Source organism: Megalobrama amblycephala, linkage group LG1 (genome assembly GCF_018812025.1).
Source record: "Megalobrama amblycephala isolate DHTTF-2021 linkage group LG1, ASM1881202v1, whole genome shotgun sequence".
Taxonomy (NCBI): Eukaryota; Metazoa; Chordata; class Actinopteri; order Cypriniformes; family Xenocyprididae; genus Megalobrama; species Megalobrama amblycephala.
In genome coordinates this window covers 74,540,969-74,562,679 of record NC_063044.1, presented here as the reverse complement: position 1 = coordinate 74,562,679, position 21,711 = coordinate 74,540,969, and the positions used below count along the sequence as shown (strand labels likewise).

At 42.1% G+C, this 21,711-nt stretch overlaps 1 protein-coding gene across 3 annotated transcripts in view; it reads left to right on the top strand.

Annotated features, from left to right (window-relative positions):
* The window catches only part of LOC125247003, a 537,225-nt gene that overhangs the window by 430,881 nt on the left and 84,633 nt on the right, over nt 1–21,711 (top strand). The gene's annotated exons all lie outside the window — the stretch shown is intronic.

Here is a 21,711-nt window from a genome sequence, read left to right as displayed (position 1 = left end):
ATTAACAATATCTCTCAGGTGATCTGTAGTCAGAAAACCTATATCCATTTATATGCAGATGATACTATTCTTTACGTTGTGGGATCATCATATGATGAAGTCTTAAAACAGGTACAGGACTGTTTTAATAAATTCAAGAAGCTTTTAATGAATTAAAATTGGTTCTAAATAGTACAAAAATGAAAGTAATGTGGTTCGGGAAAAATCAACAAGGTAATAAAGATATTATATCCTTAGATGGGGCAAAAATTGAAGTAAATTTACTTATAGCTCGAAATTTGGCTCGATAGTTCTTTGACTTTCACTTATCATATAAATCAACTTCAGAAGATAGTTAAATCAAGACTTAGTTTTCTATATCGAAACAGATCTGTATTTACTATATCAGCTAAGAAATATCTTGTTGAATCCACTGTTCTACCCTTGTTTGATTACGGTGATGTGAGAAATGCACGTAAAGGTGTTCTGGAACAATTAGATGTGTTGTATCATGCAGCAATTAGATTGATTACTAATGCACCCTACAGAACGCATCATTGTGAATTATATTCTTCTCTGAACTGGACATCATTGCATACAAGACGAGAAATACACTGGTATATCTTCATTTATAAAGCTTTACTAGGGTTACTACCAAGTTACTACCATCAAAAATTACTGCAATTACAAATTAATACATATGCAACTAGATCATCTAATTATATCTCCTTGACTATTCCTAGAAAGAAAACTACTTATGGTCATTCTGCTTTCGAATTTACTGCCCCAAATGATTGGAATGTATTACAGAAGTTATTGAAATTAGAGACATATATTTCAGTTTGTGCATTTAAAAAATTATTAATGAGTGCTTTTATTACAACCTGTAAATGTTTTAACTGATTTTTTTTTTTCTGGTGTATGTATATCTTAATGTATGGCTGTATGTCTTTCAGGAGACTTTTTGTTCTCCTGCCAGGCTTTTATTGAATAAGAACATGTTCTTAATAATTTGCCTGGTAAAATAAAGGTTAAATAAATAAATAAAATTAAGACTGATCCTGGTAAAGTTGAGGCAATTAACAATATTCAAGCTTCTGATTTGATGGAACCTGATGGAAAAACACCATGTCAAAAAAAGATCAGGTCCTTTCTTGGAATGGTTCTGTACTATCAACATTTTATTGAAGGATGTTCAGCAAAAGCTAAGAGTTGACATCAGGTTCAGTCAAACAGACTCCTGTCACAAAAGGACGCAGGCCAAGAAAGAAAATTAGAAGCTTTGCACACCCTGAAACTAGAACTGACAAAAAATGTGACACTGACTCACCCAAACTTTGACCGACCTTTAATTTTGGCTGTCGATGCATCTTTCGATGGAGTGGGAGCTGTATTGTCGCAGGTTCTGCCAGGTGAAGAAATTGCCAGACCTGTAGCCTTTGCAAGTAGAACTCTGTCTCGCTCACACAAATGAACTATCCAGCTCACAGATTAGAGTTCTTTGCCTTAAAGTGGGCTATCTGTGAAAAGTTTAGCCATTGGCTGAGAGGACGGCACTTTACGGCATGGACCGACAATAATCCTCTTACATATATTCTGACTAAACCTCGACTTGATGCATGTGAGCAGCGATGGGTGGCAAAACTTGCTTCCTACAGTTTTGATCTGAAGTATGCCCCAGGAACAAAAAATGTTGTTCCGGATGCTTTGAGCCGTGAGCCATTTGTCCAGTCTTGCATAGGACATCGCCTTATCACTGAACCGTACTTATCTCTCTTGAAGGATGTTAGTGGTGTAATCGATTGTTATCGATTGTTCGATTGTTCGAGCAATCGATTGTTATCGATTGCTCCTGTCTGGGCTCGATTGCTCCTGTCTGCCTCGCTGCCTCTGCCTCTGCCTCGCTGCTGCTGTTTGCGTCTCCATATAGCTTTGTTTTCTCTTACTTTTATTGAATCTCTTACTTTTTATTGTTGCTTATATTATTATTATTGCCTACCACATTAATCTGACGTCGCTAGCCTATAATCTTTGAATCTAAATCGCTGTTACAACGCGTTTGCATCTTGCTTGTTAACTTGTTATCAGTCTCGCGTGCTCCTTTTCAACGCGTTCATCAAACAGCTGTGGTAACTCGGATCAGTCTACAAACATGGTGAGTCATGTCATCCTTTCCCACTGTTATCTCGTGTTCAGTTTGTCACGTTCAGTGTAGCTCTCTCTGTCAGCGACGAGGGATTTACATGTCATAAATGTAGGGAAATAGTCAGGCTGACAGAGAGAATCTCAGAATTAGAGACACGCATCCAAACTTTAATCAAGGATAGTAAGAATGCAGGGGCTTCAGATACTGTTTTGGATGCGACTAGCTTAGTGAACTCTGTACATTGTTCGGTTCCGGCTGTAGAGCCCGCGCAGCAGGGCACTTGGGTAACGGTGAGGCGGCCTAGCCGCGGAAAACACCACTCTTCCGTTCCATTAAGAACATCAAACAGGTTCTCCCCACTCAGTGACGCACCCACTGAGAATCCTGTTGAAAGTGCCCTAGTCATTGGCGATTCTATTACACGGAACGTGAAAATAGAGACACCAGCCACCATAGTCACATGTTTGCCGGGAGCCAGAGCACCTGACATCAAAGCAAATTTAAAAGTGCTGGCTAATGCTAATCGTAAATACTCTAAAATTATTATTCACGTCGGCACAAATGATGTTCGACTTCGCCAATCGGAGATCACTGAAATTAACATTAAAGAGGTGTGTGAACTCGCAAATACAATGTCAGGAGAAGTTATTTGCTCTGGTCCCCTTCCTGTTCATCGGAGTGATGAGATAGTTAGCAGATTATCATCACTCAATGGCTGGCTGTCTAAGTGGTGTCCGCAGAATAATATAGGTTTCATAGACAATTGGAAAAGCTTTTGGGGCAGACCTGACCTGTTGAAAAGAGATGGTATTCATCCGTCCCGGGATGGTGCTGCTCTTCTCTCTAGTAATATGGCACATAGTCTCAGAACTAAAACATGACAAACTGGGGCCCAGGACAGGAAGCAGACAGACTGGCTAAACCGACCGTCTGCTAGCTGCCTCACGTTACAGAAGTCAGATAATTCCCAACACATAGAAACTCTTGCACCTAGATATTATCAAATAGAGACTGTGTCTGTACCCCGAATTAATAAAAACAAAAAACTTCCAAACCCATTTAATGGTAAAAATTTAATTGATGTTCAACAAATAAAAAATAGAGATAATAATGATAAACAAATGATAAAGCTTGGGTTGTTAAATATTAGATCACTTTCTTCAAAAGCACTTATTGTAAATGATATTATCACAGACAATAATCTAGATGTGCTGTGTTTGACAGAAACCTGGCTAAAACCGGGCGATTACATTAATTTAAATTAGTCTAGTCCTCAAGGTTATGATTATCGACACAATCCTCGACAGAAAGGAAAAGGGGGAGGTGTTGCTGTAATTTAAAGTAATATTTACAGTATCAGCCAGAAGTCTTTCAAATATAATTCCTTCGAAGTGATGGTGCTTTACGTAACATTATGTAAGTTGACATTTGTGCTGGCTACTGTATACAGGCCACCAGGGCACAATACAGACTTTATCAAAGAATTTGCCGATTTTCTATCAGAATTAGTACTAGCTGTAGATAAAGTCCTTGTTGTTGGTGATTTTAATATCCATGTAGATAATAAAAAAGACTCATTAGGATTGGCATTTACAGACATTCTAAACTCTATTGGTGTTAGACAACACGTGTCGGGACCCACTCATTGTCGTAATCATACTTTAGATCTAATATTGTCACATGGAATCGATATTGATGCCGTTGAAATTCTGCAGCAGAGTGACGACATCTCAGATCATTATCTAGTCTCGTGTATATTACATTTAGTCAAAGAGGCTAAACTGCCTCCCTGCCATAAATATGGTAGAACCATCACTTCTACCACTAAAGATTGCTTTATAAATAATCTTCCTGATCAGTTTCATCGCCTTAGCATACCAGACAGCTTAGAAGACCTCGATATTGCAACAGAAACTATTGACTCTCTCTTTTCCAGCACATTAGACTCAGTTGCTCCTTTGCGTTTAAAAAAGATTAAGGAAATTAATCCAACACCATGGTACAATGAGCACACTCGGGCCCTAAACGTAGTTGGAAGAAAACAAAACTAGAAGTTTTTTCGACTTTCGTGGAAAGAAAAAATGATTGAGTACAGAACGGCTATAAGAAATGCTAGATCTACTTATTTTTCAAATCTCTTAATAGAAAACAAACATAATCCTAGGTATTTATTTGACACAGTGGCTAAATTAACTAGAAACAGAGATTCAACTGCTGACGTTTCCAAAGAGCACAGCAGTAATGACTTTATGAACTTCTTTACTTGCAAGATTGACAATATTAGAGAGAAAATTATAAACATGCAACCGTCTACAGTTTCGCTTCAGACAGTGCACTGTAGTGTCCCTGAGGTAAAACTAGAATCATTCGCCGCTATAGGAGAGGAAGAATTATCTAAACTTATCAAATCATCAAAATCAACAACATGTATGTTAGACCCAATGCCGACTAAACTACTGAAAGAAATGCTTCCAGAGGTCGTAGGTCCACTTCTTGATATAATTAATTCATCTTTAACACTAGGATACGTGCCAAAAACTTTTAAGCAGGCTATTATTAAATCTCTTATTAAAAAACCTCAACTAGATCCGAGAGATTTAGTAAATTACAGGCCAATCTCGAATCTACCTTTTCTGTCAAAGATACTAGAAAAGGCAGTTTCAACACAACTGTGCTCCTTTTTAGAAAGAAATGGAATCTGTGAGGATTTCCAGTCAGGATTTAGACCATACCATAGTACTGAGACTGCTCTCATTAGAGTTACAAACGATCTACTCATATCATCCGATCGTGGCTGTATTTCTCTATTAGTGTTATTAGATCTCAGTGCTGCTTTTGACACTATCGATCACAACATTCTTTTAAAAAGACTTGAAAACTATATTGGCATTAGTGGAATTGCTTTGGCATGGTTCAAATCATACTTATCTGACCGTTATCAGTCTGTAGTAGTTAATGAAGAGATGTCGTATCGATCACAAGTTCAATATGGAGTACCACAAGGCTCAGTACTAGGACCGTTGCTTTTCACTCTGTACATGCTGCCCTTAGGAGAGATAATTAGGAAGCATGGTGTTAGTTTTCACTGCTACGCTGACGATACTCAGCTCTATATTTCCTCGCGCCCTGACGAAACCTACAAATTCACAAAACTAACAGAATGCATAGCTGACATTAAAAACTGGATGACAAGAAATTTCTTATTATTAAATTCAGAAAAAACTGATATCCTAATCTTTGGACCAAAAACTTCCTCAAGAAAAAACCTTGAATACTCTCTAACACTTGACGGGTGCTCCATTAAATCTTCGTCCTCAGTTAGGAACCTGGGTGTGCTCTTTGATACCAATCTTTCATTTGAAAGTCATGTTTCTAGTATCTGTAAAACCGCCTTCTTCCATCTAAAAAATATATCTAAATTACGACATATGCTCTCAATGACAAATGCGGAACAGTTGGTTCATGCATTCATGACCTCAAGACTAGATTACTGTAACGCTCTACTGGGTGGTTGTTCTGCTCGGCTTTTAAACAGACTACAGTTGGTCCAAAATGCGGCAGCTAGAGTTCTTACTAGAACCAGAAAGTATGACCATATTAGACCAGTTCTGTCAACATTACATTGGCTCCCTATTAAACATCGTATAGATTTTAAAATCTTACTACTTACTTATAAAGCTCTAAATGGTTTAGCTCCCCAGTATCTAAGCGAGCTCTTGGTGCATTATAGTCCTTCACGTCTATTGCGATCTCAGAATTCAGGCCAGTTGATAATACCCAGAATATCAAAATCAACTGAAGGCGGCAGATCCTTTTCCTATTTAGCACCTAAACTCTGGAACAATCTTCCTAGCATTGTTCGGGAAGCAGACACACTCTGTCAGTTTAAATCTAGACTAAAAACACATCTCTTTAACCTGGCATACACATAAAACATTATCAATTTATATTTTCAAATCTGTTAAAGGATTATTAGGCTGCATAAATTAGGTCAGCCGGAACCGGGAACACTTCCTATAACACCATCTACGCTTTTTCCCCAGTGTTAGCACGCTGGGTTTTTCTCCTAGGGGGTTTTTTCCACCCCTGGGAGTCAGCCGAAATTGGCTTAATGTAGCACCATCTTGTATATGTTACATATTACCACGCTTGCTTGTACAGCTTATTTTTAACCACTTCTCTTTTTTCTGTGCTTCTAATATGTAAAGCTGCTTTGAAACAATTACCAATTGTAAAAAGCGCTATATAAATAAATTTGACTTGACTTGACTTGACTAAAAACAGCAGTTAGAAAAATGGAGCGCAGCTGGAAGAAAACAAAACTAGAAGTATTTCGCATTTCGTGGAGAGAGAAAATGACTGAGTACAGAAAGGCCTTAAAAACTGCTAGATCTGCCTATTTTTCAAAACTTTTAGAAGAAAATAAACACAACCCTAGGTATTTATTTGATACAGTGGCTAAATTAACAAGAAATAAAGCTTCAACTTCTGATGTTTCCAAAGAGCATAGCAGTAATGACTTTATGAACTTCTTTACTTGCAAGATTGATAATATTAGAGAGAAAATTATAAACATGCAACCGTCTACTACAGTATTGTGTCAGACAGTGCATTGTATTGTCCCTGAAGAAAAATTCAATTCATTTTCTGCTTTAGGAGAGGAAGAATTGTCTAAACTTGTTAAATCATCAAAATCATCCACATGTATGTTAGACCCTATACCGACTAAGCTATTGAAAGAGATGCTTCCGGAGGTCATAGATCCTCTTCTTAATATTGTTAATTCATCTTTATCACTAGGATACGTACCAAAAACTTTTAAGCTGGCTGTTATTAAACCTCTTATTAAAAAACCACAACTTGATCCTAGAGAATTAGTCAATTACAGGCCGATTTCAAATCTCACTTTTCTATCAAAAATACTAGAAAAAGCAGTTTCATCACAACTATGTTCCTTTTTAGAAAGAAATAGTATCTGTGAGGATTTCCAGTCAGGATTTAGACCGTACCATAGTACTGAGACTGCTCTCATTAGAGTTACTAATGATTTGCTCTTATCATCAGATCGTGGTTGTATCTCTCTATTAGTGTTACTGGATCTTAGTGCTGCATTTGACACTATTGATCACAATATTCTTCTAAATAGACTCGAAAACTATGTTGGCATTAGTGGAATTGCATTGGCATGGTTCAAATCATACTTATCTGACCGTTATCAGTTTGTAGTAGTAAACGATGAGATGTCATATCAATCACAAGTTAAATATGTACCACAAGGCTCAGTACTAGGACCGTTGCTTTTCACTCTGTACATGCTACCCTTGGGAGATATCATTAGGAAGCATGGCGTTAGTTTTCATTGTTACACTGATGATACTCAGCTCTATATTTCTTCACGCCCTGACGAAACTTACCAATTCGCTAAATTAACAGAATGTATAGCTGATATAAAAACTGGATGACCAGTAATTTCCTTCTACTAAATTCAGAAAAAACAGAGATTCTAATTTTTGGACCAAAAACTACTTCACGCAATAATCTAGAATACTGTATAACACTTGATGGCTGCTCTGTTAAGTCTTCGTCGTCAGTTAGGAACCTGGGTGTGCTCTTTGATACCAATCTTTCATTTGAAGGCCATGTTACTAGCATCGGCAAAACCGCATTCTTCCATCTTAAAAATATATCTAAACTACGACATATGCTCTCAATGAAAAATGCAGAACAGTTAGTTCATGCATTCATGACCTCAAGGCTAGATTACTGTAACGCTCTACTGGGTGGTTGTTCCTCCTGCTTGATAAATAAACTACAGCTCGTACAAAATGCAGCAGCTAGAGTCCTTACTAGAACTAGGAAGTATGACCATATTAGCCCAATTCTGTCATCACTGCATTGGCTTCCTGTTAAACATTGTATAGATTTTAAAATCATGCTAATTACTTACAAAGCACTAAATGGTTTAGCTCCCCAGTACCTGAGCGAGCTCTTAATGCATTATAGTCCTTCACGTTTATTGCGATCTCAGAATTCAGGCCAGCTGATAATACCTAGAATATCAAAATCAACCGCAGGCGGCACATCCCTCTCCTATTTGGCACTCAAACTCTGGAACAATCTTCCTAGCATTGTTCGGGAAGCAGACACACTCTGTCAGTTTAAATCTAGACTAAAAACACATCTCTTTAACCTGGCATACACATAAAACATTATCAATTTATATTTTCAAATCTGTTAAAGGATTATTAGGCTGCATAAATTAGGTCAGCCGGAACCGGGAACACTTCCTATAACACCAGATTTACTCCTTACATCAGAAAAAGAATGGCATCTACGCTAATATTAGTCTTTCTGTTTATCCCGAGGTTTACCGTAGTCAACCGGATCCGGGCCGTATCCAGCTGAGACCAAGGACCTGCGCCTTGACACGACCACAACACAGCCCTGAAGTATCAGCAGAGATCGAGTCAACTAGATCATCCACTGTGAAGGCCTCATCGACACGACAGCCAGTAGCACAGTTCCTCAACAAACCGTCCATACCGGCGTGATGAATACGATCCTCAACTGGATGGAACTGAAATAAATACTTTGAATGTTGCGATCCTATCAGATTTATGATAGCAACCTGATTCGTAACAAAGCACTGTTCGCCAGAGGAGAACTGGCCCCCGACTAAGCCTGGTTTCTCCCAAGGGTTTTTTTTTCTCCATTTTAACACCTATTTGCCACTTGTTTGTCACCTGATGTCACCTGTTGGAGTTTGGGTTCCTTGCCGCTGTCGCCTTGGCTTGCTTAGTTGGGGACACTTGACATTTGACTTGAAATTTGATATTCAACAGTATTCTTGACATTTATTCAACAGTGCTTTGATCTGCCTGCGTTGACACTATTCTTGAAGAGCTGCTGTGCAGCAAAAATTATGTACCAGTTATCAATGTAAAGCTGCTTTGATACAATCTGCATTGTAAAAAGCACTATATAAATAAAGGTGACTTGACTTGGTGTAGTTGACGACGACACTGTCCAACATGCTTTCAAGTGCACAAGTAACCATCAGGTGGTACAGAAGGATGGCAAAGGTTCATGTGACCCAACCAGTGATGCACTCTTGCCTTCAGGTTCTTCTGGGAGTCAGGAAGTTTCTGCGGTGTTAGCAGCACACAATACTGGGGGTTTGAGTGAAGTATTGGGGACAATGCCAGCCATCTCACAACCATAACAGTTTAGCCCTCCTTTGCAACACAGCAACATCGTGAATGAGCAGGAGAAGGACAGCACCTTGTGTCGGATTCTGCACTATATTGAAAGATGTCGGAAACCATCTAAGAGAGAACAAACAAAGGAATCCACAAGTGTGCGGAAACTGTTGAAACACCATGATAAACTTGTTGTCTGTGACAGTGTGCTGTATAAGTTGAAAAGAGATCCAAAGCTAAACAAGAAACTCTACCTGTTTGTTGTACCTAGGGATGGGTATCATTAAGGATTTAACGGTATTACTACTCTTAACGATACTGCTTATCGATCCGGTACTTTAACTGTATTCTTATCGGTACTTACATATATATAAGGGCTGAATTAACATTGCTTTATATTATATAGTGACCAGCATTTTTGGTATTTTATATAAGATACAGTAAGAACATGAACAAAGAAACAAAGTAAAACAAACTGACAAATACAATAAAACAAAGATACAAATGAAATAAAGTGCTTTCATTTGTTCATGTGTTCAGGTAAGTAATACAGGCCTAGCCTATAAAAGAAATCTAAGTAAAGTAACTAAATGTAAATAACACTGAGCTGTTTTCACAGTATAAATTAATAGATTAATGCTTATTAAAGCTAACTATATTCAGATGAAGCGCTGTAAGTGATTTTCTCGTTGCATTTTGTTGTTTGATTAGGTGACTGCTGTCACTTTAAGACAATAGATATTAAAGGCAGGGTAGGCAAAAAATTTTGTTCCAAATTTGTTTAAACTTTCTATATATATCAATGCATAATTAAAATGTAAGTACTCTGATAAAAAGAGTATAAAAATCGAGTGACTCTAGACCGTTTAATCTGTATTAAACACAGCTCATTATTTCCATCCGGGACGAAACATAGGATTGGCTTAGGCGACTGTCACTCTCTCGCAACCATGGCAACCACCCTTTTGCCACACATGACCTGCCCACTTGCGCGCGCATGTTTGATTTGGGGAATTCAAGAGGCATGGATCCTAGGAATACCAAAACAATGGCAGAGAAACAGCAAGCAAAATTCACAGTACGTGAAGGCAAACCAGGCAAAAAAGGAAGACAGTAACAGCACAAGAAAAGGCAATGAACAAAAAGACTTTGGATAAACAAAGAAATAAAATGCGAGTTAATATCGGCGTGGCTTTCCAGCGATGGCGAGAACTGAGGGAACTCAAGGGGCTGAAAAGTGACTCCTTGATGGCTTTATTTCTGCTGGACAGGTAAATCTTTCTTTTTGTATTTTGATCATACATATTTTTTTGTTTATTTTTTCATGAAGCATGTGTCATTAGCACACGTCGCTGCGTAATATAGCTAACATAACATTACTTAGCGAGCCGTAGTAGAGACGATAAATAATCTATAGGCCTAACTCAAGATGATAGCTATAGTGTTGAATTGTGCATAATTTTGCTTTAGATATCTAAATACTGTCACGGAAAGAATGACAGATGCAAGTGCAAGTAAATCTCTTTATTAGAGCTTCACACCAGAGTAGTCATCAAAACGAGAAAAGACAGTAGCAGGAGAGTGGTGACGCAGGGACTTCGATGGGCAGCTGGAATCCTGTGGTGAGGTGAGATGGTGTCGTGAGCCCGTGAGTCCGTGCGTCCGAATCCGTGAGTGCAATCCAAAGTGAGAGTCCGACGGAGAACAGGAACAGGAAACAACGACGAGGTAATCCACTCCGGGGAACAAACAAACACGAGAGAGCACAGGACACAACACCAGGATTCCAAACAACGATCTGACAAACACGAGACGAAAGACAAGGCGTTAAATAGGCAGATATGATTGCACACAGCTGCCGCTGATCAACAATCAGCGGCGACGCCCACACAGAACAATCAACCAGACACACCCACACAAACACACAGACACCAGAATGAGACAGCGGATTGATCAACCGTGACAGTACCCTCCCTCCTAGGAACGCCTCACGGCGTTCCCAGAACCACCTACCTGTCGATTGTAATCATCGATAAGGGAGTGATCCAGGATGTCCCTAGCAGGAACCCAACTTCTCTCCTCCGGACCGTAACCTTCCCAGTCCACCAAGTACTGGAATCCACGTCCCCTCCGCCTTGAGTCCAGAATACGATTGACCGAATAAGTGGGTTCCCCGTCTACGAGTCGCGGCGGTGGGGGAACCGGAGTGGGCGTATTAAGATGTGAATGAAACACAGGTTTAATTTTGGAGACATGAAAGGCGGAATGAATTCTCCTGTACGCAGGAGGAAGTTTGAGTCGGACTGCCACCGGACTAATGATCTTGGTGACAGGGAACGGGCCGATAAATTTGGGAGCTAACTTGTTAGAAACGGAGCGGAGCGGAATATTCTTGGTAGAAAGCCACACTTTTTGACCCACGACGTATACGGGAGGCTTCGACCGGTGGCGATCAGTCTTAGCCTTGGTGCGCGCCCTCACCTGCAGAAGAGTCTCACGGGCTCTACTCCAAGTGCGGTGGCACCTCTGGACAAAGGCGTGAGCGGAGGGGACCGCGACTTCGGACTCCAGTCTGGGAAAAACAGGTGGCTGGTAACCTACACTACCTTCAAACGGTGAGAGGCCCGTGGAAGACACTGGTAACGAATTATGTGCGTACTCAATCATAGAGAGTTGTTGGCTCCAGGAGGAAGGATTCTTGGCAGCCAAACATCGCAACATTCTCTCTAAATCTTGGTTGGCTCTCTCGGTTTGACCATTGGTCTGGGGATGGAACCCAGATGAAAGACTGACAGTCGCCCCCAGTAATCTACAAAACTCTCGCCAAAATTTGGACACAAATTGGGGACCCCTGTCGGACACCACATCTACCGGGAGGCCATGTAACCGAAAGATGTGGTCAACGACAGTTACCGCTGTCTCCTTAGCAGAGGGTAATTTAGTTAAGGGAATGAAATGAGTCGCCTTCGAGAACCGGTCCACTACGGTCAAAACGACCGTGTAACCCTGAGAGGGTGGGAGGGCGGTGACAAAATCTAGCGCAATGTGGGACCAGGGTCTCGAAGGGACAGACAGCGGTTGGAGTAACCCATCTGGGGGTCGGTTGGAAGTCTTACCAGTGGCGCAAACCGAGCAAGCCAAAACAAAACTGCGAATGTCACGAGCCATGGCAGGCCACCAGAATCGTTGCTTAACCAAAAACCTGGTACGATTAACCCCTGGATGACAGTCGCCACTCCTCCAACGCTAATTTGACTGCCAACAACTCTCTGTTACCAATGTCGTAATTGCGTTCGGCGGGAGACAAACGATGAGAAAAATACGCGCAAGGGTGCATCTTATCGTCTGTGGGAGAGCGCTGAGATAACACTGCACCTACCCCCACCTCTGACGCGTCGACCTCCACCACGAACTGACGTGAGGAATCAGGGGCAATGAGAATGGGAGCCGAAACGAAGCGACTCTTCAGTTTGGTAAATGCAGCCTCCGCTGCATCGGACCACCTGAACGTCGTTCTGGGGGAGGTCAAGGCGGTCAGAGGCGTGGCTAGTTGGCTGAAATTGCGAATAAACCGCCGGTAAAAATTGGCGAACCCCAGAAACCTCTGTAGGGCCTTACGGGAATCTGGACTTGGCCAATCCACCACAGCCTTAACCTTGTCAGGATCCATGCGCACTCCCTCAGACGAGACGATGTACCCTAGGAAAGAAACAGACTGTGCATGAAAATCGCATTTCTCCGCCTTGACAAAAAGCCCATTCTCTAACAGACGTTGAAGCACTCGTCTGACGTGTTGCACATGTTCCTGGAGAGATGAAGAAAAAATCAATATGTCATCCAGGTAGACATAAATGAACTGGTCGACCATATCTCTCAACACGTCATTGACGAGTGCCTGGAAGACCGCCGGGGAGTTGGACAGCCCGAAGGGCATGACCAAGTATTCAAAGTGCCCCCTAGGGGTGTTAAAAGCGGTCTTCCATTCATCCCCCTTCCTGATGCGAACCAAATGATAAGCGTTTCTTAAGTCCAATTTAGTGAAAACGGATGCTCCTTGCAACCTCTCAAAGGCTGAAGACATCAACGGCAAAGGATAAGTATTCTTTACCGTGATGTTATTCAGCCCTCGGTAATCAATACAAGGTCGCAAGGAACCATCCTTCTTCCCCACAAAAAAGAACCCCGCCCCCGCTGGAGAAGAGGAAGAACGGATGAACCCCGCTGCCAGAGAATCAGAAATATATTTCTCCATGGCCTCCCTCTCGGGAGCGGACAGAGAGTATAATTTGCCTTTAGGCGGAGACTTACCGGGCACTAAATCTATAGCACAGTCGTAGGGACGGTGCGGAGGAAGAGAAGCAGCACGGGACTTACTGAACACTTCCTTTAGATCCAAGTACTCCGTGGGCACGTTTGACAAATCCACCGCCTCTTCCTGTAACACAGAAGCAGACACAGTGGAACAAGCAGACAAAAGACAAGACCTGTGACAATGAGTGCTCCACTCCGTGATGGAGTGCTGCTGCCAGTCGACCTTGGGGTTGTGTTCAGTGAGCCAAGGGTGTCCGAGTACAATGGGTGCCAGTGGGGAGTCCATGAGAAGAAACTTGATGCTTTCGGTGTGGTTGCCAGACGTGACGAGAGTAATGGAATCGGTAGACTGAGAAATGTTGGGGAGCCGTTGTCCGTTGAGTGCGTTGACTGTGATCTGCTGGTTGAGTAGAATGGTGGGTAAGTTGTTGTTGCGTGCAAAGCCGGTGTCCATGAAGTTCCCCTCAGCCCCAGAGTCTAGGAGTGCCTGGCAGGTGAGGTTGTGTGTGGCCCATCTCAGTCTTACCGGAAGGAGAGTGGATGGTGAGGACTTCTCGGCGGAGATCCCACCCGATAGTAGCCTCTTCATTACTACCGGGCTTGGTCCTTTTACTGGACATGACCGTAGGAAGTGGCCCGTTCCGCCGCAGTACAAACATAATCCCTGGGATCTCCGACTTTCTCTCTCCTCCCGGGAAAGCCGAGCTCTCCCTACCTGCATGGGTTCAGGATCGGATGAAGGGCCGACCGTGTCCGCTGAGCTGGCCGACCGTCCCTCCGCTCCACGGGAAACAGGACTGGGAAGAGCAAGACGCTCCAGCCGCTGGAGGCGAGCATCCACTCGTAAGGCGAGATCGATGAGTCCATTGAGGGTTTGAGGAAGGTCCAACACGTAGATCTCTCTGTGGACACGGTCGGCCAACCCATGCAGGAATACATCCCACTGCGCCTCCTCGTTCCATCGGCACTCCGCCGCCAGGGTGCGGAACTCAATGGAGTATTCGGCGACCGTGCGATTTCCTTGTCTGAGCTCAGTGAGTTGTCGAGCGGCGTCCTTGCCCGCCACCGCACGGTCAAACACCCTCTTCATCTCGGCGGCGAGTGCCTGGAACGAGGCGCAGCACGGGTCCTGGTTCTCCCACACCGCCGTTCCCCACAAAGCAGCCTGACCAGTCAAAAGCGTCAGTACGAACGCCACCTTGGATTCTTCTCTTTCAAATGTGCGTGGCTGCAATGAGAAATGCATGGAACATCTGGTCAAGAAGGCTCTGCAAAAGTTCGGCTCACCAGCGTAGGTCTGCGGAACCGGGAGGCGTGGCTCCGGCTGGTCCATTCGCTCCAGAGGTGTGGGGGGAATCGGCGGCGTGGGCGGCGCAGTGGGAGCGCGAAGTTCTTGAAGTTGCTGGGAGAGCTCGGACACCTGCGTCACCAGCGCTTGAACAGCGCGTCCGGTTGAAGAGATACTCTCCTGTTGTTGATCCATACGAGAAATGCTGTGATTGATGAACTCCGTCAACGCTGCTGAACTTGCTGCATCCATAGTTGGTCAGATCGTTCTGTCACGGAAAGAATGACAGATGCAAGTGCAAGTAAATCTCTTTATTAGAGCTTCACACCAGAGTAGTCATCAAAATGAGAAAAGACAGTAGCAGGAGAGTGGTGACGCAGGGACTTCGATGGGCAGCTGGAATCCTGTGGTGAGGTGAGATGGTGTCGTGAGCCCGTGAGTCCGTGCGTCCGAATCCGTGAGTGCAATCCAAAGTGAGAGTCCGACGGAGAACAGGAACAGGAAACAACGACGAGGTAATCCACTCCGGGGAACAAACAAACACGAGAGAGCACAGGACACAACACCAGGATTCCAAACAACGATCTGACAAACACGAGACGAAAGACAAGGCGTTAAATAGGCAGATATGATTGCACACAGCTGCCGCTGATCAACAATCAGCGGCGACGCCCACACAGAACAATCAACCAGACACACCCACACAAACACACAGACACCAGAATGAGACAGCGGATTGATCAACCGTGACAAATACATGTTTAACAGATAGTAGGCCTAACGTTACTCCGCATCTAGGAACTTTTCTTAGAACTATATTTACCCTCTGTCTAACCATGTTCACCTGTAAGTTTACCTGCACGTTTTTTTTCGCCTTTGTTTTGTTTTTATATTCTCTACCTATGTTTACTGATGTCTTTATCTTGTATCTGTGTGTGTCGTACACACTTTGTTGTATGTGTGTGTTATTATTTTGTGTCTGCAATGCAGTTGTGAGTTGATATTTGAGTGTATGTTACTCTGTTTATCTGTAGAACAACGTATATGTTATGAATCTTAGACGAAATTCATCTTCATCACAGTGTAAATGATGGTAATGGAAAAACGTGTATCATGCAACCTGCTACCTTTAGCTTTGCCTTATAGATAACTAGCTCGTTAGCAAATCAAAAAAATATATATTTTAAACTTTACCGATATCAATATGCTAGCTTGATAGTGAGTACTAAAATCTTGTTTGTTTATCTTCATAATTATATTATAAGTTATTTTTATTACATGTGATTCTGACATGATGTCACTACATGCACTGTGCTCCTTCCTCTCTGCTCGTCTCAGGTAAATAATGCGTCTTCCAGCTCAGTGGTCGGAGTCGCGCGTTCATGCGTTTTGGGGGCGTGGCTTTGGAAGGAGCCCAGAAGGGAAGGGGTGGAGTGAATGGAAATAATGAGCTGTCTTTAAAACAGTCGTGAGAGGTCTACAGACACTCGATTTTTATACTTTCTTTTTCAGAGTACTTACATTTTAATTATGTATTGATATATAAATAAAGTTTAAACAAATTTTGAAAAAAAGTTTTTTATACATTTTTTTACCTACTCTGCCTTTAACACACATCGGATTTTCTCCCAGCTGTTCATGTACACTTACGATATAAACTGCGTTTAAGTAGCTAAACATGCTCCAATCCGGTTATTTTAACATATTTTTGTGTGCATTTGATCGTTTGGACGTGCACCTAAAGCCCAAAGTGTAATTTGTTTGTCTATCTGTGATCTGTTTTGGAGCGCGCGCCGCACACACAATTCAGCCAGAGGAACAGCTTCTATTACGCAGATTATTGTATGCTTTCAATGTTTTAAAACGTTTCAAACATTTACTGCAATTTAGCAACAGTAAAGACTGCATTTTACAACAATCATCGAATGTGCTGTTTCTGATGTTAAATTTGGGTTTAGGGAGGAACGAGCGCGCACAGCTGTGAAGAGAATGCAGGTGTGCTAGATGAAACGCGGCTAGTAGTTTTACCTCAGATATCTTCTTTCTGATCCTAGGAAGCCAAAATCGAAATCAAAAATAAAATTGCTTAATATCACAGGCCTAAAGTGTAAGCAGACGTTTAGTTGTTTAGTTCTTTCCTCCATCGTCACCATTAAACAGGGCTTTCATGTGAGCGGCTGCGCACACTGTAGCTCCTCTCTTCTGGATTGCGAAAGCAAAAATGCATCATAGACAAATGTCCTGATATTATTGCATACAGACACAGCTAGCGACTCTGGCGAGATAGAATTCACAAGATAATGTCTATATAGCAATAATAAATGCACGTGTATTTTCTTCATAATTTCTCCAGTACCGATAGCAGAACCGTTAATGTCAGAGCTTATCGATACACCGGTCTTTCAGAATTTAGCCCCGAGGCCAATTTAATACCGGGTTTCGGAACCCATCCCTAGTTGTACCTGCTTCATTAAAAGCCCAAGTTATCCATGGAATCCATGATATGGCAGGTCATCAAGGACGTAGCAGGACACTGTCACTGGCAAGACAAAGATTCTTCTGGACTGAAATGAAAAAAGATATTGATGATTATGTGAAGAATTGTCATCGATGTGTGGTTGGTAAAACCTCAGAACCCAATGCTTGTGCTCCGTTAGAAAGTATCCGAACATCTGAACCGCTTGAGCTGGTCTGCATCGACTTTTGGTCGGCAGAGGTCAAAGAAGGAAAGTCTGTAGATGTGCTGATTGTGACAGATCATTTTACTAAAATGGCCCATGCGTTTCCATGCCAGAATCAGTCGGCCAAACAAGTTGCAAAAAGACTCTGGAATGACTTCTTTCTAGTTTATGGTTTCCCCAAAAGAATTCATTCTGACCAGGGGGCAAATTTCGAGAGCAAGCAAATCAAGAAACTATTGACCATGGCGGGTGTAGACAAGTCCCACACAACACCATACCACCCCATGGGGAACGGCATTGCCGAGAGGTTCAATGGGACTCTTGGTAGCATGATCAGGACATTGCCCCCTAAAACAAAGGCAAAATGGCCGCAGATGTTGCAGTAACTTACCTTCTGTTACAACTGCACGGACCATGAGACAACGGGTTTTGCGCCATTCTTTCTTATGTTTGGCAGAGTTCCTCATCTCCCTATTGACATCCTGTTTCAAAATGTGCTTTCAAATGAGGATATGGTGGATTACAAAGATTTTGTGTCCAAGCTGAAGAAAGACTTGCGTGAAGCAGCACACATAGCAAGGATGCACACTCTGAAAGAACAGGAACATGGCAGACTTTACAACAGAAAGGTGAAGGGCTGTCCTCTGGCTGTTGAAGATAGAGTGTTGGTTGCGAACAGAGGTGAAAAAGGTAGGAGAAAAGTTTCTGACAAATGGGATTCATCTCCGTATGAAGTCATTGCTGTGTGTCCTGATATCAGTGTTTACAAGATTCGAGAAATCAACTCGGACAAAGTGAGGGTGGTCCATAGAAATCTTTTGTTACCTGTGAACTTCCTACCAGTTGATGAACCTCAGGAATCAGATCGAAAGTACAATGATGTGAATGATGAAAGATCAAGGAGATGAATTTGACCATGATGACAGAACTGCAAACTGGATATTAAGTAATCCTAATGATTTTGTTGAGGAGGATGTTCATACAATCCATACAGACTTACTTGATGTGTCAGATTGTGTGTCAGAGATGCTGGACTCTGCAAGTGCTGGTGCTGAGAATCATGACCGAAGTGATGTCAGAATGGAAATTGATGTCAGAAGAACTGATCAGAATGTGACAAGTGATGTTGATTTACCTAAAGTGGAAGGTCAAGATTCTGACTCGACTCAAAGAGAGCAGTTCAAAAATGACACCATGAAGGAACCTGTGGTGTGCACACAGCCAAGACATGATGAGGCTGCCGTAACTCAAACTAGATTTGGCAGAGTCATTAAGCCTACTAAAAGACTGATTTATGAATTGAACAAACAACACATAGACAGTCCAGACTCTACAGTGAGTTCTTTTGTTTATTTAGTTAAAAGCATTTTCACATAAAATGTTACATTTGATTTCATGCAAAGTTGAACACAAAAAGAAGCAGATTGATACAGAGATTGGAAATCAAATGAGTTATTACGTTATGAAATTTTGAGGTGTAACAGGCATCTCTTTAGTCTGCTTTCAGACTGGGGTTAGGCACCTCCCTTGTCTGTAGGTACTTCTTATGGAAGAATCTTTTGATTGACAGATAATCCTACTCAGTGCACAGTTTTTCTTCTCTTCTTTAGTAATTGGAAACATGAAGTGTGAGTTCCATATCTGTTTTTTTCTATCTTTCTTTACTGTTGGTTTTTCTTGTTATGGTATTTCCACATTAAAGGATTAGTCCACTTTTAAATACACTTTTCCTGATAAATTTACTCACCCCCATGCAGGGCCGGCAATTGCTATAGGCGAACTAGGTGGTTGCCTAGGGCGACAAATATGTTGGGGGTGCGGGCGCGGGCGCCCTCTAGGGTCGCCGCTACGTTACGTTAGGCAAGTGAGCAGCTGATGAAGAAAATGAAGCGGTCTAATAAACCCTCCGGTGCACAGGGACGAAAACGGAGAAAGCAAGAAGATAAAAGGAAAACCCAGTATAGAGGTAAATCTTCTCATCTCAGCCATTAGGCCGTGTGTCCACCAAAGCGTTTTTAGCCAGCTGAAAACGCTAGGCCAGGGGTCTCAAACTCAAATTGGCTGGGGGCCGTTTCTGTAATTGACACCTCATAGGAGGGCCATTTTAATATTCAAGCACAAGAGTGCACAAAATTTCTGAAAATGTACTTAATTATTTTTCATTTACTTCAAATTTAATTTCTAAAATTTAGATCCGCTCTGATGGATAGATCCGTTTAGATCCGCTCTGACAGACAACAAAAACTCCCTGAAACTTCCTAACTCTTCCAGCCAGATAGTGGAATTCCCTGTCTTTACTGTTATTTCTATTTCTTATGCGTTCCATTTTTATTATTATGTATTTGGCTCTTCTTTATGTAAAGCACTTTGAATTACCATTGTATATGAAATGTGCTATACAAATAAAACGCGCGCTTCAGTCCCTATTCGTTCCATTGAAACCACAAAATAAAAAGCACACAAACTTGCAACTGCCCTTGATATACAATCACTGATGAATGCATTTGTTTTAATGACAAAAAAAAACAAAACCTAGTATAGGATGGCGGATTCGAGCCCAAGAAGCTGTGAATATCTACCTGTACCCGAGTATTCTTCAACTCACACGCTTCCAGCAGAGCTGCGTACGTATACTGTCGTGAAGAATTTGTATTATTTTTATGCAGGGATGTAACTATTGCATTAAAAGGGTTTCTATATGAATTCATGTCAATAAATTAAGCTCAATGTACCATTGAAATTGATTTGTGATATCAAATAGGCTATTTTTGGTACGTTTCACCAAGTGCAGTGTAAAAAGGACACATCCGATACAGGTCACGAAATTACAAGAAATGTAAGCACGTCGTCCAAAAAAATCGGATATGGTCAAAAGATCGGATCTGTGCATTAAGACTTGCAGTGTAAATGCGGCCATAGAAGCGGCGCGGTCGCGACGTGCATGTGGTGCGGCGCGCTCGTTTTTCCAGGCGCGCCTATGCCGCGGCGAGATGAAAACATCTTTTCATCACTTTTCATGTGACAAGAACCAACCGATGAGCTTCGGCCTTTCCTTAACAACACCGATAGCTCAGCCAAACAGCTGATCATAGCTGTACAGGGCGGGTTTTTATTTCTCATCCAATATTTTATTTTAATATTTTATTTCTCCATAAATATATATATAGTAGAGCTAATGCAAGGACTAGAAATCAATTTTTCTTTTGCTGAAACTTCGTTATCGTGGAGAGCGCACTTCATGGTTCCATAGCAACGACAGACGCCACGGTCACGGGAGCGTAAGCGCTTTGGAAAGAAGGAGAAAGTGGCGCGGCCGCTTATGTGACGCCATATCTGTGAATGGCCCCTTAGAACGGCAACTTTTTCTTTGCATGTGGAATATGGTATGAGACAACTAGAGAACAATAATAAAATAATAATAATTCAGCGGGCCGGATTATGTTTTATTTTTTAGATCAGTTGCGGGCCGGGTGGAGGGGGAAGGCGGGCCGTAAATGGCCCGCGGGCCGGCAGTTTGAGACCACTGCGCTAGGCGCTCTGCTTAAAACGCCCGTCTGTGAGCGCTTGAGAGCGCTTCAGCTGCGCAGCGTTTTTTTCCGTTGAGATGCTTTGTTGCTATGATACGGAATATCCACGGCACTGTTACTTATAACTGATTTTGCAGGTAATTTGTTTCAGACTTAAATTGTTGACACAATGTGAAATTACTTTGCTATGTATTTTCGGAGACCAGCAATATTAATTTCTCATCCATTTTGTTCCGTTCTCTGCTTGTTAATGTCTTTGTACAGCAAGAATGTTGTGACAGTTGGTCGGTGTTGTATTTGTCCCGCCCCTCCTCCACTCTGATTGGACGGCTGGCTAAAAAGTGACAGTGATGAGCGCAGCGTTTTACTCAAAGTTGAACATTCTTCAACTCGAGGCGACCAGTAAAAAATGCCAAGCTGTCGGCGCTTGAGCGTGAAAAAGACACTCAGCGCCTCGTTACTCTCTCGGTGTTTAAAAAACGCGGCGTTCCCATTGAAAACAATTGAAAAAGTACGCTAGCAGCTGGAAAAAACGCTCTGGTGGACACACGTGTGTTAAATGAAATAAATTAGCTTAGTA